We start from the raw sequence: 20896 nt of genomic DNA, 5'->3' as shown, positions 1-20896 counted from the left end.
CCATGTCAGTATTTTTGTGACTGAGTTACCACACTCAGAATTGTTTCTTCTTGTTCCATCCATGTGTAATTCTTACTGAATAACTGTTCTTATTGTATATAATCTTACTATGTTAAAGGCAAACAGATGAAGAGAAACAGCTGTGTTAATTTATCAGAGCTAGATGGATAAGCTTGAGCTAGGGCCAAACATTCATAACTAACAAGAAATCTCCTTGTCATTGTTTGTGAGCTGGTTGGTGGCCTAAAAGAAAGTTTGCTACACTCCACAGGAGAGATTTATTCTTGACACTGAAAAAAAGGTCAAAATCATGATGAGGGTAGTCATAGGCCCAAGGGGAAAACTACTGATACTGTTTTGATAAGTGATTATATTGTCAAACTGCCTTCTAAACATTTATGTTTATCCCTAGATAGGTGTTGTTTTTAGCCTCAGGCAGAGAAACCAAATGCAGTAAATTAGTGGTTAATGCAGAGACTTTTACTGTTCAAAATAATGAGAGAAAGTGATTGTGTATATTCAGTGATAGAAGTGACATCTATATCAGCCTCCATCCACAGGGCTTAGAGAATGTGGTGGGAAAAGTGGCAGAAGGAATGCAAGAGATTGTCTTTAGAGATAACTCAGTGGTTAAAACTACTTCTGCTATTCCAGAAAACACAAATTTGATTCCTAGCACCCATATTCTAATTCTGAATGCACCACCCCTCAAGTTTGAAAGGATGTGATGCCCTTGTCTGTCTTTCACAGGCATCAGACATGCAAATGACACATTGAAATGCATGCAGTTAAGACACCCATGCACATAAAATAAGATAAATTAAACAAATAAAATAATGTCCGAGCCAGAATATGGGAAGGGGTGCTGTAAATTGCTATCATCCGCAAATGACATGGCTGTGGCCCATATCATCTCACAGCAGCTATGGCTACCTATACAAGATCTGCAGAAGATCAAACAAATAAAAAATCCCATGATGTGTGGTGGTTCTCAGGGTACCCACCCCTAGCTGAGGAGCTATTGAAAATTGGTGGCAGTTTGAGGGAGTCACTTCTCTTTGAGGTGTTGAATATTTGCAGATTTCCCATGCCCCAGTGAAGGACACACACCTACAGCATATGAGTTATGTGTATTGACTCAATGAGTTACTTTTTAAAAAGGACACAAGATCTCCACATTTGGAAGGTGATTTTGATGGAGAGGACCAGACTATTTTCTAAATTACTATAAAGCACATTGCACTGTGGACTATTGGCATGCACTAGGAAGGACTCAGAGATTTTGGACTGGGATATCAGTCTTACTTCATATATAGAAACCAAATTTAGAGTGCAATGTAGGAAGCCCCCTTTGTTCCTTGAGGCTATGGAACTTTTTCAGAGAGTATGAACCTTAGAAAAATGAAAGTGATGACTTAAGTGACATAGTATGTATAGTTCTTTCGAATATGGGCCTTTCAACTGCTTTCTTTTTGTTGCTTTGAAAAGAAAATAGAACTTCAAACCTGTGTTTGACTGGTTGATGTTGAAAGTCTACATCTTGTTCATCTTAGTCTAACATGTTTACAGTGTCCTTTTATGATGCAAGAAAGTGATGACCTGCTATTCCCAGGTGTTCTGACTTATTAGCTATTTGAAGTATCAGAGAAATGGGAGCATCATAAGGAGCAAGAAATGAGATTCTCAGAAAAAGAAAGAATATTTCCCTTTTTATTGAAAATTTAGCGCCACAAATTTCTCCAGTGAATTATTGCTTCCCAGCTGAAAGCAATAATGTTTGATAAGAGCAGGCACTATTTAGCCCCTTCTGCCTGGTACTCGACACAGGGCTAGCCAGCAAGTACAGCCCATCACCAGGGAGACAAGTATTGGTTTGGGAGTTGGGTACCTGAGCCAAGTTAGGATGATGAGAATCAGCTCTGGGACATCTGCAGATTGAGCTGACACTGAGAGGACCTTATTTCTGCTGCCATCGTTAGTAGATGGGATAGAAAGCTGAAGTACACAGTATCCTTTCCTACATTACTTTAGGGGCAATCTCCTTGAAAACAGCTCATGCAAGAGAGAGGAGCCATATAGTTACTTTTTTTTAACTCTTTGCTCCTTGGGGGCCCACCACCCAGCTCCCAAATAAATGTAGGAATTCTTAATTTTACTTATGAATGCCCATCCTTAACTTGGCTTATTTCTAGCCAGCTTTTCTTGTATCCCATCTACCGTTATCCTCTGGGCTTGTACTATTCTCTGTACCATTTCTATCTTTGCTTCTTACTCCACGGTTGGTTATATAGCTTGGTACTGATATCTAGTGTACTCTCTCTACTCTCTTCTCCTATTTATTCTCTCTGCCTGTCAGACATGCCTATTTCTCTCTCCTGTGCATATGATGTGACCAGACACTTTAAGCTTCTGCTGCCTCGAACTCACCTATATACTCAGGTTCACATATAAGTTTCTTAGCAAAAAAATTATCCATAAATGACTTAGAGCCTATTAGAGGGCTTAGCATGTAAGCTGCACAAGCCTGATGACTTGAATTTAATCCCTGAAACATATGGTAGAAGGAACAAAATGACCTCCACACATGCTTTGTGGTACTCAATCACCTGCATAAACACATGTATACATCCATGCACACACACCCATACACACACATATACATGCACACACACAAAATGGTGATGATGATTAAGATGATGAAATACTCTAAAAAACACATTCTTGGGTGATTTTGAGTCTAGTAATGTTGACTATCAAGATCAACAACTACAAGTTCATCCCTTATTAACTGGATGCCAAGCAACATCTCTTTATACCAGACTTGATTTCCAAGTAAACACAATAACAAGAACAGAAGTCTACCTAACATTATATAGCTACACATGTAACAAACAGGAGTACAATAATTCTTCTCCCAGAGTGGAATGGCGAAGTCCCTTGAGGAACATTTACTCATTGAAATCTCATAAGCTAACAATGATGCTACAGATTTAGCAGGACTTAGGTAATGATATAAAGTCAATCAATGTTATGTCACATGAAGAGAAATAGTAGCAGAAAGAAAACACAGCTATCTGCTGCATATATATGTGTATATGCACAAATAAGTTCTTCACAAAGTCAGACACAAATACTCATGACAATTATAAATCTTGTTTCTGTAACTGGTCACATGGTTTTGGATAATATTTATAATAACCTTCTTCTACTACCCATTCTGTATCCCATTAGCCTGCAGCAAGAACTTAAGCATTTGGTATTTAACCCAGAGGAGTGATACCCCACCTTCATTCCTGAAGGGACTGGGACATTTATCATCTTGCCTGGCTTGGTTTGTTATAGTGTCCCAGTGACCTTAACATGGAGCAGGGTGAAACTCAAAACCATAGTAAGGAATCTCCTCCACTCTGAACTTCCTTACTTCCACTCTGGAGTAGTGGTCAAATCCCCCCTGTGCATCAGTTACTCCTTTTAACACTGTAATTTATTCCATAGCCTGGTGACTCAAGGGCATGAGAAGCCCAAAGCGACAGGGGAGAGGCTGAGTTTCCTTTTGTCCTTTCCATGAAGGGAGTGGTCCAGTGCCACTGCTCCTGTAAGCTTTGGTAACCAGAAGCAGATGTAGCCAGAGTAACACACCCAAATAATGAATGTGCTGATTCTGAAATCCAAATAGATCCACTCAACAGTATGTATCTTCACTGATAGTAGGAGAGGCTTGGCACAGCAACTGAGCTTTGCTTTAGAAGGGAGACCTAAGCCCACCCCACACCGTGTCCTTTTGTTCCCTTTTTCTGGTTCTGCCTGTGATTTTATCATAGTGATAGGTGTCACGAATCTCACCTTACGTCTACCTCTAACTTTCCCCAAACTCTTGAAAGATTCCATCACACTATAGGCTTCAGAGATCAATTCATAAAAGTTCAAGCAGAGAGTCTCAGGACAGTGGAGACTGTAGCCAACAGCTCCAACAGAATCTCATTTTCTTGGGAGAATTGCTTCAATATTAATAATAAAATACCTGTGTACACAGTGTAGAATACAAGCTCATTCCCCAGATTTACAAGAAAAATTCCCTAGAGAGGTCCCAAGCTTTTCCAATGGGCTGATGCATTTCATGACTCCATGGTAAAAAGGGGAGAGGCAGTCATCTCTATACACAGTAAGGGCGTGTGACTCACAGGTCCCTTTTATCATATTGCAGGTGACACAAGGATCATTGATGCTATTGGGGAATTGCAAGAACAATTAAAGATTGTTTACACACCAGTTGGCTGTTCAAACAGAAATAGGGAAAACCATGATTCAGGTCTTTATTGTGCTTACCCTGACTTTCAGATAGAGAATGCAAAGCAAATTAGATTTGAAAAATAGTCTGTTATCCTCCTCTCATCAGGGAGAGGAGCAACTGCACCTGGCTTCCTAATGAAATCATTTAGGTGCCAGGAAACATGACTCATTGTGATTGTATTTGTGTAGACATTCATGACTATTAGTTTTTAAGATTGTTTTATTTTTTTCATATTCTGAGGTGACCTGCATGCAATTACAAACTTAGAAAGAAGAAAGGTCATACTTAGAAATCTGTGAAATCTAGGATTTCTTGTTTAGCTTACTATCAGATATTAATTTCATCCAATGTATATGCAATATTCAGGAATCTGAATCAGGAGAATTATGAGTTGAAACACACACATACACGCACACATGCACATACACACACACACACATACACACACACACACCAAATGTTACAAGGTCCTCTCAACTACATAGCATGCTGGTTCTTAAAATTGAGAAGACTAGAAAGATGGCTCAGAGGTTAAGGTGGCTCGCTGCTCTTACAGAGGATGCAAGTTCAGTTCCCAGCACCCACATTAGGCTGCTCACAACTGCCTGAGACCGAAAGCTCCAACAGCTCCAGTGCCTCCACGTTCACAAACTCACATGCACATATAATTCTGCTCAAAACACGCACGCAACACACACACACACACACACAAATAAAGTAAATCTTAAAATCTTAGGAGGTAGACTGATAAAGGAAAATAGATTTATTGAGTTTGAACAAATCAGTGACAAATGACTTCTGGTTTTCTTTGTTTCTCTTGAAGCTGTGTAACCAGTTGATAAAAGAGATAGGGAAAAGGGGTGCAGAGAATGTGTTTTTGTTAATTTGACTCAATAAAAAGTCTCTAGATCTTTCCTGGAAGACAATTTCCTCCTCTGGGTGGCACCAAGGCTTCAGATGCTTCCTTTCATAGCATAGGATTTCTGGAGAATTTTAATTCTTTGGTGACCATTGTTTCAAGACTCTGAGAGAGAGAGAGAGAGAGAGAGAGAGAGAGAGAGAGAGAGAGAGAGAGAGAGAGAGAGAGAGAGAGAGAGAGAGAGAGACTGTCTTTAGAATATCCATTTTCTCACTAGGGCAGTTACAATTTCACCATCTTGTTTTTATTCATCAGTCTTAAGGGATTTTGGATGATATGTTTTACTCAACTGGAAGATACAGTGTCTGATACAGATGTTATAAACAGAAAGCAGCTAAGAATGAGGCTTAGAAAATGTTCAATTGATGTCAGGTAGCCATGCATAAGAAACATTCCTCTGCCACCCCTCAGCTTTTACTTTTGGAAGACTTTTGTCTTCCTGCTATACCGTTAGCCTCATATTCAGAGTCCTCCTTCATTCTGACAACTCTCTCTTGTCTCTGAAGACATCACTAATTAACTATCTGAGAGCTTGATTTTCATCATCACCCATTGCCAGGATTAGATCTGCCCTGACGGTGTGATCTGATCCCTCAGAGGGGCCTAGGGGAGTGTCAGTGACAGATGTCAAGGATTTGATGCCAGCAAAACCCCTTTTTATTCATTGCAAGCAACTGATGCAAATCAATAGCTCTTAGGATGAGCTCACCTAGTGTTTATTCTCAAGTTTAGTTCCTGTGGGTAATGTCCTAGCATGAAAATACAGTAAAATAAAATATTTTTTCAAACCTGATCAGTTTATTTGACTAAAATGGTAGTGTTTGCTAGAGTAAATTTTCATAATTTTGCCTGCAAATTCTTTAGAGAACGATCAAACTACAGATGACAAAAGACTCTGTAGCCATGTCCTGGTTATAATTTTGCAGAAGCTTAACAATTAACAAAACAATCTAATTGTCTATGCTTAACCATTTTACTCTTAATTAGGAACATACGAACTTGAGCATGGACAAGCTACACTCACTAACAATTCAGTTTAGAGGACTAAGTGTACATATTTGGAGCTTTATATACATGTGGAATGTGGAGCCTAAAAGAAAGCTACATATATATGAATTCAGCTTTTACTTTTGAAGCAGAATTTTAAGTCCTTGGTTTGGTGCATAGTAGATCAACAGCATGGCAAACAGCAGAACTTTAAAGTCTAGAATTTTTACAAAGTTCAATAACAATGCTTGTGACTACAGTAGACGATTCAATGATTTTTCTTTCTAATTTAATCTATTTATTCTACACCCCATCCATAGTGTCCTCCCTCCTCTACTCCTACTCCCCCCACCCTGCTTCCCCTTCAATCCACTCCTCCTCTCTTTCTGTTCAGAAATGGGTAGGCCTTCTACCTGTATCAACAAAGCATGACATATCAAGTTTCAGTAAGACAAACCACCTCCCCTTTTATTTAGTCTGATCAAGGCAATCCAGTATGAACAATAGGTTCTCAAGAGCCAGCCAAAGATTTAGGGACAGCCTCTACTCCCATTGTTAGAAGTCCTACAAATAAACCACGATGTGCAGCTGTCAGGCTATTCTTTTAATGTGCAAGTGCATTTCCTATATCCAATAACAAAGCACAGAGAAATTAAGCTGAAATGGATCTGAAAGCCTCCTCCATGATACTGAGCATTTATAGTTCTTGGAAGTGTTATACAGATTGTGAGGGAAGAGAAGTCATCCATGCTCTTACCCAGTGTGGGCCTTGTACACTATAATACTGATGAACCAAGTAAGAAGTATCTACTGCTACCATGACTGTTTGGGGAGATTAACAACTGCTTTCTGATTGAATTTTCAGCCTGATTAGTGGAATGGATTATACACCTAGTACTATGAACTTGTACAAATGTCAATACCTGTGGATATCACAGGCCTTAGGAGAGAGAATCTCCTATTGGTGTTTTTCTGTTAAACGGACACACAGTCAAACTGCCTTCTATGTATTTGTTTGTACCTATAGATTAGCTGACTTCAGTCTGAGTCATTGCAATGGACAATGGTGAATGTAGAGACACATTAACCTATCAAAATGCTGTAAGGGCTGGAAGAAGGAGAACAATGTTTTGAGGAACTGTGGTATGGACAGGACATGCCATTGCAGTCATGAAGGCACAGTACCTGTGACTACATCACAGGGCATGCACAGGAAGGACATGAAAGTGGGAGGGGAGGGAGGAATAGGGCACAGTAAGAGGACAATTAGTGAGTCAATATGATCACAGTAAATCACAGACATGCATGAAATTGTCAGAATAAAAAGGAAAACAACAGCAAAACTGACATGAAACTGGAAACCATAAAATTAATTATGAGAACAGTAAATCACACTGATTGTATACAGAATTTCCTGGGCAGTCTTAATTTTAAAAAAGAAAAAAACTATGATTATCATATAATATTACCACAATTTTGAGACTCCACTCTCTCTATTAGCAGGCAATTAACTAGCTATGCTTTTTTAATTAAAGAAAAATTTGCACATTTATTCACCAGGGAGAGCTGTCTATGCTTTTTGTTGCTGATGTGTCTTTACCTGGCTTTGTAGAAAAAGCTCTAGTGTTCCAACATTCAAATGGTCAGGCTCTAGCAAGCCAGTTATTATAAGAATGTATTAGCACTAAAAATAACACACAAAAAAGAGTTACATTAATTCAGAGTGAACTCTCAGATCCTGAAAGGGCTTGTCATCAAGAATTCTCCCTGTGGAGGTAGGGGGTTACCAAAATATCAAAATTTACTATTTTTCATTCCCACACAAGTTACAATAGCAATCTCTCAAAAATTTACTCAAATTCAATGTAAGCTGACAAGTTTTTCAAGAAACTTTCTGTCTATTCCTTAGCATACCCAGCTCCTAAGTGTTTATTTAGAGCCCCCACAACACTGAGATACTGTATCTTCTATCAATTGGCAACTGCAAAATTGTTCCAGGTAAATCCAAATAGCTTTTACTCCTTAAATATGGAGGGGAAGATTAAACAAATATCTAACCCTGAATGCCAACCCAGTCTACATAGAAAAATAAATAAACTGAATACTTTGCCAAAATAAAAGTGAACTCTCCTGTCACATAACAAAACAACCACTCAGCAAATGCCCCGCCTGAGTCTTCAAAATGACGGGCGTTTCAGCCATATTTCTTATATTATGATCTAAGACATAAAAGTTTAGGAGGAACTCTCAGGTTCATAAAAGTTAAGTAGCCCAGTAATCTTCATTCATAATGTCAGGTCAAAATCCCCAAATGCATCTCCTTTACCCCCTTCCCAGTATGCATTCACAGGCAGCAAACATCCAAGGATGAGAGGACCAGAGAAAGTGTCCCGGAAACTGAGACCTACCCTATATCCTAATTACAAAGAGTGGCTAGCCACAGGCTTGCCTTCTGACCTCCTCCCCGAGGCTCTTAGGAGGGCACCCTCTGATTCATCAACCTATTGTCTCTTCAAAGGGACTCAGAGGTACATTGGTAAAGGAAAACAGACTCAGTTATGGCTTGGCCATAAAAGATGAAACTAAAGCCAGAAGTATGCGTGTTTGTTTACGTTGTCAGAACTGGAAGGCATGTTCTTCTTCTGTCAGGGGCAGGGCCTCAGCCTTTCTCTTTACTAGGCCTGGGTGTCTGTTGTTTCAGTAGTTTGGTAACTGAAAGAAGGGCTCTCCCTCTCTCTCTTGGTTTTTCAAGACTGAGTTTCTCTGTGTACAACCCTGACCATTCTGGAACTCATTCTGTAGAGCAGGCTAGTCTGGAACTCACAGAAATCTGCCTGCCTCTGCCTCCCAAGTGCTGGGATTAAGGCATAGGCCACCACCACTATCTGGCTAATTTTCTCTCTCTCTCTCTTTCTCTCTCTCTCTCTCTGTTTGTCTGTCTTTCTTTCTACACAGTAGTTACAGTTCCTGTTACAGCTGTATGTGGTCATCAGTGAAATACTACAGTTTCAAGATGGCAGAAGAGTGATTAGGGGTTAGAACTCTCCAGTGAGTCAGCTACTCATGATTCAGTGATGATGGGAGTGAGATTTTCCAGTGGCTCAAGTCACCCACGTTTTTTTTTTTTTTTTTTTTTTTTTTTTACGAGACAGGGTTTCTCTGTATTGTTTTGGAGGCTGTCGGTCCAGCCTGGCCTCAAACTCACAGAGATCCGCCTGCCTCTGCCTCCTGAGTGCTGGGATTAAAGGCGTGCACCACCACCGCCTGGCCACCCACATTCTTGTAAGTAACCAAAACAAACTATTTTGTTCACCAATTTAACTTGCACAGAATCCTGTTGGGAACGAAAAGGTCTTTATGTCTACAGACCACCAAAGAAACCAGGAATGCTAAGCACGAAGGATTTTCCTCTTAAAGGAAACGATGCATAATCTACTTTTCCATCCAGATGGCTGGGAATTGGAGGTGATTAACAGCCTGCTTATCTGCATTATCTGTAGGGCCAGGCAATACTCAAGCTCCCATAACTGGGAACAGAGACGGTTAACAGTCCAAAGGACCTCTATGCTATCTGTATGACCAAGACCAGGCCAGATCCTCCCTAGGTCCTTAATCTAATATGGGGAGCTTATCTCTAGAACCCATCTTCGTGAAAGAAATCACATGTACTTTGAGTTTCAATTTTGCCTCCTTAAGCACCAGGGAATATATTGTACCAGGAAGCTTTTTTCTAAATTGGTCTGTGTGTACATATGGCGGCAATAAACTGCCTGACATTAGACTCCTGTAGTTTGATACATGTTGAATAAGGCTGAAATTAGTTTTCATTCTCACCTTATTGCAGATCATTTCCAGGCGAGCGGTGACACCTTCAGGGACCCCCACAGAATCCCCCTCTCTTTGCTCTGTAGGTACCTATCGAGGATGAATAGATTGTGTTTGTTTGTTTGTTTGTTTACTTCTTCCCAGGAAAAGTAACACAACCTTCAGACGCTGCCCTAGGTCTGATGTACCCCGACCCCAGCAGGCTGGCCTAGCTAGAACTGGGCATGTGAGGAAGGGTAGATATAGAGAAGTTATGCAGGCAGAGGCTACAGATCCAGACAACTGGGTCTCACTCCAAGGTGATAGCAATGGAGAAGAAAAGCAAGCTGCATCTTTCCATGCACTTATTGGCAAGCCCCAAACCAGCACGAGCCATCAACACACAAAAGGGACTCTGTGAAGATATGCATGAAAGCTGAGGAGACAGACTCTGAAGTCATAGGATCACAGGGAGCAGGAACTAGAGGTCACAGCCATCCCATGAAAGTAGCCCAAAAGCCAGGCTCTCATCGTAAGTCTTCGAACCACATCCTCTCCATCTTGCAATAAGTACATTTACTCTGTCCCTCTGTGTGTCTTTGGCAGGACTGTGTGAATGGCCCATCTCCACCACAGGCAAGTAAGCTGTGAACACACTCCATGGCTCTTTAGGGCTCTGCAATAGGAGCACTGGGTCTGCTTCTAACTTTGATTCAGACCAAGAAAATTACAGACTGGGTAGCAATCCTGGTCAAACTGAATAGTGCAGATGGTTATCAATATTCTCTATAAATAATTGCTGTTCAGAATCTGGAAAGTGCCTAAAACATCCTTATTCTTAGGACTACACACATTTACTATAGATCAAAGATAAAGACAATTAAATTGATATTTTTACTACATTTTTAAAGCAGATATATTCTTTCACAATTTCATACTGAATATATAATATACTTTGATTATATATTCTCTCCCTCTCCTACTTCTATATATTTTGTATGTGTATGTGTGTGTGCACCTGCATGCATGCCCATATATGCTCATGTACACATATGTGCACATGTGTGAATACCATGTTGTAAGTGTGAGTAAAGAAAACTCCTTCCAGGAGTTAATTCTCTCATTCTACCATGTGGTCTTCATCGTGAAATCCAGACATCTCACGGAGCCTCTTGTATTGTTTTCTGTCCATTCTTCCATGAAGTTTCTTGAGTCGTGGAGTGATGTCTCACTTAAAGATGAGCAGTCAGTAGCCACTTATCCTTAGCACTTTACCCACTGTGAGTCTCTGTGTTAACTGTCACCCACTGCAAACAAAAGCTTCTTCAGCCAAGGCTGAGATCAGCACAAGGATATGAATACAAAAACAAGTATTTAGATGGATGTTCTTAATAAAAAAAAAACAAACCAATACACTTGTCCACAATTAATACTGTTTACGTAAGAAAGAAGTTAGTAAGACTTAATGGAGACCACACAGGAAAATCCCAAGGCTTTGGTGGCTACTCAGTATCAGTCACCAGTAAGCTGTGGCTGAGAACTGCATAAAGAGCCCTGGAATCAGAGTCAGATGGGATGTAGTTATGGGAAACGGAGAAGGGAGAACACAGTGTGGAAACTGTTGGAGTTTCAACAACCCTAGGTCCTCCCCAGAGTTAATCTTGCACTGAGAAATTATCTTAGTGTTGGGACCATTTCTGACCACCAGCCTTCTCTTCTGAAGCTGTCTTGTGGCCATGAGGCAAGGATGAAATTGAAACCATGCAGGGATTTTTATTTTTCCTAATCAATTCTTGCTTCCATTCTTAGACTAGCATGTGCAGGTGAGTAACTGAAGAGTTTGGTTAAAGGGACTGGTTTACAGAATCAAGCAGATGTGTTTGTAACATATGTAATAATACATGGGCATTGTTGAGAAGCACCTAGTCCGTGGCAAGGGCCAAGTTTACACTAGTTTTTTTTTTCAGAAAATGCTACAATGCTTCTCAGGTAACCAGGTTTGTCTCAGAATTGGCAAACCCCAGACCCAGGCCTAGCTGCTTCCTGAGTTGGCACATTTGCTTAAAATTGCATTTGAAGGAAAAATGGACCAGAATAGTCCCATGGAATTTCTCTCAGATGAACAGAACATTCTGTTTGCTCCACCAAGAAATTATCAAACACACACAAAAAAGAAAACCAGTTTTTCTGTGAGTCTGCCATCGTCAGTGTGAAGTCCGTAGACACGGGAATTGTCAATTAAAGCACTTGTACTTGGCATTGCCCATGGTTCTGGATCAAACCCTTGTTTCCAACTAGTCACTATCTTACCTTTTTCTGCCCGTTTGCTAGAAATTAGAATCAAGCAATCCTCAAAAGACTCATAGATTTCCCTCCCCTGTCTTAATCAGCTCTCTTTTTATGAGAGAATTACAACAAAAATGCAAAAGTAGTTGTGAAAATCTTATGCCACCAGGAATATTTTATAGGCAGGAAATGCAACCCAACTGTATCAAAACCAGAATATTGATGGCATAAGTTATTACCATATTCATGTACTGTCATGTACTTGGTTTATATATTCTGTTTGATAGTTTATAAAAAGTGTTTGAAACAAATCCCTGACTTACAAGGATTTGACATGCTTCTCATTCATATGACATTTTAATTTTTCACAAAAAAGAGAAATTAATCAGAAGAGCAACCAGACAAGACGAAAGTAGACAAACTCTTTAAACCTGGGACCAGCAACCATTCATGGGGAGATAAAAACAACTTGAGTTGAATTCTAGGTCAATGCCCCATAAAAAAACATACACTTTCCTGGGAAAATAGGCTTTAGCAATCCCCAATAAAGGCATTCTTGAATTAGCTACATTTTCTGCAGAGTATCATGTAAACAATCCTTAGTGCCAAGCCTTTTTTGCCTCCTGTGTGTATACAGGGCATTCTCTTCTCTGCAGGTCCCTTTGAGAGATCCAATGAACTAAATTTCTTCCATTTTTAAGGAGCAATTATAATCCAGGTCTAGGAAATATTATATTCTCATTTAGATAGGGATGATCTTTGTTTCCTTTGATTTAAGGTTTCTATTAAATCAGCCTATTTGCCTTCACCTACAGCTTTTCTCTCCATATGGTGGCAATTCAATTTTATTGAGACATAATCTTGGTACAAGTTTGTGTGTGTGTGTACATGCATGTATGTGTGTTGTGTTAGTGAGTGTGCATGTGTGAGACTATGTGTATGCATGTGTGTATATGTGTCTCAGAGTGCAAGAGTGTGAGAGTGCATGTGTGTGCATGCACACATGTATGTGTGCATGAGTTTGAAGGCCAGAGGTCAGACTCAGTTGTGATTCTTCAGAAGCAATCTACTTTGGTTTTTGGCCAGCATCTCTGGTTGGTCTATAACCATCCAACCATTCTTTACATAAGCTCTAGGAACTGAACCCAAGTCCTCATGCTTGCACAGCAAACATTAATCCACTATCTCTCCATCCTCTGCTTGCACAGCAAACATTAATCCACTATCTCTCCATCCTCTGCTTGTACAGCTTTGGGAAGAACATTATGGAAACTTGGTGCATGAATTCAGTCTACAATCAGCAAGCCAGGATAACCTACATTCCATTTTTTTCACATGCCTCTGTGTGGTAAGAATTCCATATGGTATAAAGGTATAGTGATTTTGGAAGACACCACATGCTGTGTTAAGCAGAAGTTACCTACTCTGCAATAGAAAAACCGTCTAAATTCCACTTCCCGTAACTATTCTGGCAGTTGCTCAGTTTCTTTCTCCCCTGCACCCTACTCTCCCCAATCTCTGATTACCACCATCTCTGATAAGTGAAGATCTCTACCGTTTATAAATGTGTAGGTTGCCTTGTCTGATATGATGTGGTGATGATATGTGACCTCCACTTCCATTGTATGTCACAGGTCTCAGGGGTCAATGTATGAATGGAGTTCCCTATGAAGGCTCTTGAATCCTTTCATGAAGCAAAACAAGACAAGCAGCAGCAACAACAAAACCTTAAAACAAGTAGCCAATGTGAAGGGTGTGGACCAAATAGGCTGCGTGCACGTTTCCTCTGTTCCTCCTCCATTCCAGTTACCCTCACCACATCCAACCCCAGGCCTTGCCTATGCATCACATCCTATGTTCATCTTTCCTCCAGTGAGTCCTGCTGACCCTTATTCATGCTCCCCATATCCAATTCCCAGTCCTATTCCAGATCTCACATATATGATAGGTCCCTGGGACCTGTGCCCTCACCCCACGCCCTGGCCAACAATAACTCCCAAGCACCCCCTGGGCTCTATAGACTTTGTGCAGGCCTAGACAAAAATTATTATCATGTACTAATCCTCCTGATGTGACCAGGTGGAAAGTGTTCTCTTTGCATAAGCACGGAATTAAATTCTAGGGGCATTCGGTGTCTCTGATCAGTGTGATCCCTGAATGCAGAGTGTGTTTGTCCAGCCATTTCGGACATTATTTTTCTCCAGAACCTTGAGAAAATTAGTGAGGTCATCTCAATTTCTGCATCTGTTTTTTCTAAAATAAGGAGGTGGGACAAAGTGTTCTCTACATTGTCTTAGATGCGGCAGTTTTAAATCAATTTCGGTCTTGATGTTAATCACACTTTTACACACAGACTTGGCAGGTCCTTCCTGGTCAATAAATAGAGTAGAATTTGAAGTCTAAATCTTATTCTGTCTTACCCATGTGAAAACCAAAGCCATACCTTCATAAGGATATGATCAAACCAGCCCACAGATGTGAGTGTGGTGTGGTGGAAATTGCTATGCTTCCTTATTTCTCCGTTTAGTTGGCAGTATCAGTTCCTTTCGATTAATTCATAAAACACATGAATGTATGATTCCTTTGCAAAATGAAAGGGTTTAGCAATATTGAGTTACATTCCCACTTGTCAGTAATTGGCTGTATATGTCAGCCTTTCTAACAGCTACTCAGCCAGGTCTCCAAGGGCCTCACTAATCTGTTGCTTCAGACAGCTTCCTTCCCTTCTTCCTTTTGCTTTGAAGTGAGGAGTTTGTGTGTCCTATACAGAGCTGTTTGGGTTTATGTATGTGCAAGACTGTGTAGACCGGAAATGGGAGAGAAAATACAGAGTATACAAGGGTCTGGGAGGCAGCAGTCGTAGCACATATGCTTAGTTCAACATCAAGGATAAAACTACTAAATTGCAATGATGCCAAAAATAAGGAGAGAACTAGACAAAAATCACAGATAAGTTTTATCCTCAACAAACGGATAGTTAATTGCTTTTTTGGTTTCTGTGTTTCTGATTGGACAAAAGAGAATTGAAAATGCCATTGAAAGTTACTTAGCAACATGGACTCTGTAGACATTTCCTCCTTTTTTCCCAACATAATACTCAAGTATACTTTTAGATAAAGCTCATGCAGAAGGACAAAAGATGTTTATAAGAAATGAGATGCTGTTTTCTTTACTGTCTGGCTTCATACGAAGGATCAAGCCACCAAACTGGATCATATTCATGCATCCTGAATGCTTGGAACTCAGCTTATCTGGTTTCTAGCTCAGGCTAGTTAATTAGGGAAGAAAGTAAGCACAGTGTTCTCATCTCTTAACCATAATTCCTCCCTCTAAGTGTGAGCCATTTTCCTTACAAATGTAGTTAACAATTTACTCTTGAGTAATTTCACCAGTTTAGTACATATATTTCTTTATTTTTCTATTTTTGTTCATCTCACTGAAAAACCAATGTGTCAATGGGGAGAGCAAGAAACTGCCAAAACAAATGTCACTTAAAAAGTATTATCATGTAACTTAGTTCTCTGTAACCAATGGAAATTTGAAGAAATTATAAGAAAGGTGTATGCTAAATATTTGCCCTACATGTTGACAGTTCACTTAAGAGAAGAAAGAGCAACTTTCTCATTTGAACCCATAGCCCTGTTTAGTTCTCTTCCTTGTTAAGTGAAAATGTAACCACCATTGTGTTTTATTCTTCCTTGCATATACTTTGGGCTCTTCCAAGAAAAGCATTTCTTTCCACAACTCTGAGACTCCCAGTGGTGTTTAGTCTTCACTGATTCTGAATTAATTGAAGCAACTGCAACTAAGAAAAATTAAAACATAATCAGTTTAATGTCCTTTATGTGTGTACACCCATTGTGCAATTTTCTGTGAAGAGACCAGAGATTAGTGCTACATTTTCTGAGCAGGGTCTCTCACTGAACCTGGAATGTCTGGTCATATATGCCCTAGGGACCCTCTTGTCTCCACCTCCCTGTTCTGTCATCACAGTGTGCTGCCACTCTAGGCTTTTTTTGTTTGTTTGACAATATATGGGTGCTGCAGTGTTCAAGATTATCAGGCAGCTCAATACCAGCAAAGCCATCTCTGTGGCTCTTAACATGCATATATATATATATATACATTATGCATATGCATATATATATTACATGTGCATCATATTTGTATTGAGTCTTTAAGAATTTCATATATGTGTATAAATATTTTTGCCTCTCTTCCCCCTAACTTCTATACATATTCATTCCCCCATCCTCAACCCCTTTCCAATTTCCTCTTCCTTTTTCTCTCTTTCAAATAACGTAGTGACTGTCCATATACTCATGGGTATAGGTCTTTCTCTGGAATATGGTTGACCTACTGAGAATCAGAGCACTAAAGAAAACTGACTCTACCTTCCCTAGAGGCCATCAACTGTCAATAATGCCTTAGCCAGTTTGGGGGCTCAGGCCACCCTCTGCACTCTACACTGGAATGTTCACTGGTTTAATATCATTCAGGTCTTACTCAGGCAGTGAATTCATGACTATAGTGTTCTTGTCAGGTCCAAAAGGCTGTTTTACTGTCCTCCCCAACCAATACAACCTTTTGTCTTGACCTCTAAGCCTTAGGTAAAGGGGATGTTATGTGTTTGCTCTTTTATGGCCATAAAATATTAAATCTCTGTATTTTGAAAAGTTGTCTATGTTTTACCAATATCCAGGGCACAAAGAAACTTCTCTGATAAGGTCTGAGAGCTGTACTAATCTATGGTTATAGAGATGCAAATTGAAATGTCGCTTAGCAAAATAATTAGCAGTGGGTTCACTGTTGGGATCTATGAACTTCTCAATTATGGGTTCTTGGCCAGATTTAGAGAACTAGGCATGCATTTCCTTCTGTGGTGCTGGCCTTAAATCTGATCAGAAAACTTACCCCCAATCCATCTGTGCCAGTTTTTACATCCATAGGCATATCTTGTCACAGCAGTCATTACTACATTCAGTGCACCTTCCAGTAGTATGACAGTTAGCCAGCAGGGAGGAAGCTTCCTGGTCAACACCAGTTTGATTTCCCTGTTTTCTATGACCAAAGTTTATAGTGTCCTCAGCAATAGGTGACACCATTAACTTCTAGTTGGCAACCAAGAAAAATGTACTTTTTTGGGGAAGCATCCAAGACAGCTCTGACCAAATTCAAGGGCTGGTATTTTACACATAGCACTGGGCTTTCAATTTGGTAACCTATGGCTACTTGGAGAAGAATTATCTCTCATGTATGGTAACTCCAATTAAACTAACACATATACACAGTATAGATAAGATAGCTTGGTTGGTATATACATTCATACACACATACTTACACACACACACACACACACACACACACACATATTACTTATAAAATAGTAGCACCAGCCATCCAGATCAGCATGACTCCATATGTGGCATGGTTCTCCAACACTGACATGGTTCAAATTGACTGACTCTGGCTCTCCACATGGCCCTCCATGACAACAGGAGCCCTGAACAACAACTCAGACCCTAGCTGTAGTAGAGCAACAGACCCAGACATGGCCCCCTACAGCAACCATGCCCCAGAAGATGCCATGGCCCCTGGTGACAGCACAGGTTATTCAGATGAGGCTGTTCGCTGGTGCCAGCATGGCCCTCGGACACCCTCATAGCCACAGGATGAAATCCAGACTCCAGGCATCTATGTGGCTTTGGTGGCAACATGGGCAGGAATATCAACACAGATCCTAGTTTTGGCAGAACCACAGACCCAGGTTGTCACCATGACCCCAGGTCACCCAGATTGGTATGCCCCCTGAAGTAGCATGACCCTCAGGCACCAATGTGGCTCCACCACAGGCCCCTACACAACCCCATACATAGTCCACACTAATGACAGAAGCCACAGACATCAACACAGGCCCTCTCGGTTGTCCCAGGGCCCAGGGATAGGACATGATCCTTGGTCATAGCCCAGGCCCAGACATCTCCCTGTACTTGGGTGGCCAGCTAGTCGCTCACATCAGCCTGATCCTCACCACCCTCACTTCTCCAGATCCGCCTCCCTCCCCAGCTCACAAATCATTGTACCTCTCCCTCTCCTCTCCCTCCCCACCCTGTAGTTTCTATCCACATTGGTGCAAACTGCCCTGTGCCAGGTCTCTTGGTTGAGCACTGCCCATCCCAGCCAAAAGGGGTGGCATGGAGCTATTGCTTCATCTCTCTCCAATGCCTACAGATCTCAGGCAGTACTTGGTATGATGGCACCTGATTGCCTGGCACCAGGCAGGCTCCTGGGTGACTGTGGCCCCCCACAGACCCAAAAGTCTGGGAGGGTGTCATCTGTCCCTATAAATCCTTTTTACAACTAGTTTTAAAGCAGTTTTTAAGACAGGTATTGAAGGTATGTACAACAGCTGAGGCAGAGGAGGGAAATAATGAGTTTGAGGCCAGTCAGGGCTATGTAAAACAACAAATGAATAACAATTAATAATGATAATAAAATAATGTTATTTGTTTTTACTGTACAGAAATAGGCACTTGCAAACAATCTTTGAAATTTGATTGTTCAAAGCCTTGGTCTGTACAGGTGAGGACATGCCATATTCTAGTTATCATCGGATAAGCTGACATTTGGTAAGCCTTCACACAATTAGTTCCAACACTCCTGACCTTATGTTCTCTGAGTTGTGCTATATCTGTCTCATATTTGTTTTTATTTATGCACATGTGTGCTTGTGTGTGAATGCTCACAGCTGGCATAAGAGGCATCTGATCCCCTGGAACTGTAGGTTCAGGCTGCTGTGAGCCGTTCCACATGGGAACCAACCTCTGGCTGCCTGTGAGAGCAGCAGGTGCTTTTAACCACTGAAGCATCTCTTCCCTCCCACTATGACCATTTTCTGTACTTCCTGTTACTATTTAGTGGTGAAGAGTAAGAGAGAATACATAAAAAACAACTAAGGGTGATATCTTGTTATCCATGAAAAGAAAAGAAAGAAATATGAAGGATGATATCACAAAATTTTTTAAAAACTGAGAATACAAAATTTTTTAATAATATAAAACAACAAGATGCATGAGGTATTGTATTAAAATTCTATTTATAGAATATTCGGACACATCTTTCTTGAGATCATGGATCCATGAAAAGTTATATGTAGTAATTCTTCCATAGCTCATCTAATAGTCATTGTTGAGAGTCTCCTTTATGTCAGACACAGTTCAAAGCTTAGAACACAGAGGCCTGAACAAACCTAAGCCTTTGCCCAGGAGCAGGCTTGCTACACATGCTGCTGAATCTGTGATCATTTCTCAGAAGCCCATTCATACAGATGGGGCATATACACACAGGGATTGTGCAATCATCCCCATATATATATATATATATATATATATATATATATATATATATATATATATGTATTTCCCACCTAGGCTTCTTCTAATGAATGGAGTTTGTGTAAGTAAAGTGTAGATGGAGTTTCTGTCCTGCCTGGTCCCACAGGTGCTTTGCCCCAAATAAATACACAGAGACTTATTTTAAATATAAACTAATTTAAAAACTGTTTGGCAGATGACTTAGGCTTCTCACTGGCTAGCTCTCTCTTAATTATTAACCTATACCTATTAATCTATCTATTTCCACGTGGTCTTATCTTACTGGAGAAAGCTCCAGCATGTTACTCCTTCAGTGGCTACATGGTATCTCACCTGAGACCTCTCTCTGTGTCCTCTCCCCAGAACTCTCCTCATCTCCTAGCTCTGTCTGGCTAATGGACAATCAGTGTTTTATTCATCAACCAATAAGAAAGAGAAACATATATACAGAGGAGACCCCCATCAGAAAAGGGTCTATACACAAACTTAGGAGAGGCGGGTATTATGTAAGTATCCTTTAAAGCAGTGGTTCTCAACCTTCCTATCGCTGTGACTCTTCAATACAATTCCTTATGTTTGTGAACTCCCAACCATAAAATTATTTTCATTGCTACTTCATAACTATAATTGTGCTATGTTATGAATCATAATATAAATATGATATGCAGGATATCTGATATGCGATCCCTGTGAAACAGTCATCCAACCCTCAGTTGAGAACCACCTCTTTAATTCTCTATGTAATTTTAACCCTAATCCTAACCTGTGTGTTGCAGATGGTTTTCTTTGTTCTGCCAGGTCCCGCAGCCCCTTTAGCACCAAATGAACACATGGGTGCTATGTTATTTATGAAACTGTTGGCTGATGGCTTGGGCTTCTAATTGGCTAGCTCCGTCTTAATTATTAACCCATTTATATTAATCTATGTATGTCCATATGGTCTTATCCTACCAGAGAAGTATCTGGATCTGTTACTCCTTTGGTGGCCTACATGGTGACTCTTTTGGAGGCTCCCTCTGCTTACCTTTCCCAGAATTCTCCTTGCCATAGTCCCGCCTATCTTATTGCCTCATTGCCCAGTCTTTTATTCATCAACCAATATATGTATGTATGTATGTGTATAAACATATATACAGAAGGATATCTCCCATCAACTGTGTGTGTGCATGTTCGTGTGTGTGTGTGTGTGTGTGTGTGTGTTAACAGCAAAAAATAGAGATCATGAATTTGAGAGAG

The 20896-nt window shown here is 40.4% G+C and overlaps 1 long non-coding RNA gene across 1 annotated transcript in view; it reads left to right on the top strand.

Annotated features, from left to right (window-relative positions):
• Positions 1 to 14421, top strand: part of LOC110342061 — a 40879-nt gene extending 26458 nt beyond the window's left edge. The window contains exons 2-3 of the long non-coding RNA XR_002384052.2: positions 13537 to 13635; positions 13922 to 14421. This is a non-coding gene — a long non-coding RNA (uncharacterized LOC110342061). The remainder of the gene's footprint in view (positions 1 to 13536; positions 13636 to 13921) is intronic.
• The last annotated feature ends 6475 nt before the right edge of the window (positions 14422 to 20896 follow it).

This window comes from Mesocricetus auratus, unplaced genomic scaffold (assembly GCF_017639785.1).
Source record: "Mesocricetus auratus isolate SY011 unplaced genomic scaffold, BCM_Maur_2.0 Super-Scaffold_100006, whole genome shotgun sequence".
In the NCBI taxonomy this organism is placed as follows: Eukaryota; Metazoa; Chordata; class Mammalia; order Rodentia; family Cricetidae; genus Mesocricetus; species Mesocricetus auratus.
This window is presented reverse-complemented; position numbering and strand designations above follow the sequence as displayed.